The 781-nt window shown below is 41.0% G+C and overlaps 1 protein-coding gene across 1 annotated transcript in view; it reads right to left on the reverse strand.

The window, feature by feature from the left end:
- LOC119592988 (cysteine dioxygenase type 1-like) overlaps positions 1-781 on the reverse strand; it is a gene marked incomplete at its 5' end in the record, with an annotated part of 24,978 nt that overhangs the window by 11,173 nt on the left and 13,024 nt on the right.

Genomic DNA, 781 nt, shown 5'->3' on the forward strand with positions numbered 1-781 from the left:
GCAACACACACCGAATCGCTCATAGCCACAAGGCGAAGGTCAAACGCTCGATTCTCGAAGCTTCTCCATCCTCCAGTTGTAAAAGGAAAAGGGGGGGGGTCATAACATAACTTTAAATCACCCCAATATTTTTCTTTCTTCATTTATTAATGTGACATATGGGAAGGCAGGGACACGTGTCTGGCAAGAAGACTCTCTGCCGCTCCAAGAATATGTATAATCTGCCAGGCGTCTCTGGGTCGATTACGTAACCTCTTACAAAGTATCATTGTGCTTTATGTACAATGAATATATAAACAGAGGAAAAGCTGGTATATTGGGAAGGCTGGTATATTGGGAGGGCTGGTTTATTGAGAAGGCTGGTATATTGGGAAGGCTGATATAATGAAAGGCTGGTATACTGGGAAAGCTGGTATAATGAAAGGCTGGTATATTGAGAAGGCTGGTATGATGAAAAGGCTGGTGTAATGGGTTTCCGATTTCGACCGGAGGATGGTGGATGCATCGGCGAAACAAAATGGCAGTGAAATAGACCACAATTGAAATAAACAGATAGATAAAATAGATACGCAAGAAAGAAATGGAAATTTTCAATACATAACGGATATCATGTGACAAGAAATTGCCGGAGCTGTCACTTTGTTCCTGTCAGCATCCTCCTATCCATAACGAGTTTTGATGAGTATTAGATTAGCCTTTTTTTCTCTTCTTTTTTTTCTGCCAAAAGCGACTGATTAGATCTCTGCTGCATTGCAAATCACTTCATTGCAAATAAAGGAAC

This window comes from Penaeus monodon, chromosome 31 (genome assembly GCF_015228065.2).
Source record: "Penaeus monodon isolate SGIC_2016 chromosome 31, NSTDA_Pmon_1, whole genome shotgun sequence".
In the NCBI taxonomy this organism is placed as follows: Eukaryota; Metazoa; Arthropoda; class Malacostraca; order Decapoda; family Penaeidae; genus Penaeus; species Penaeus monodon.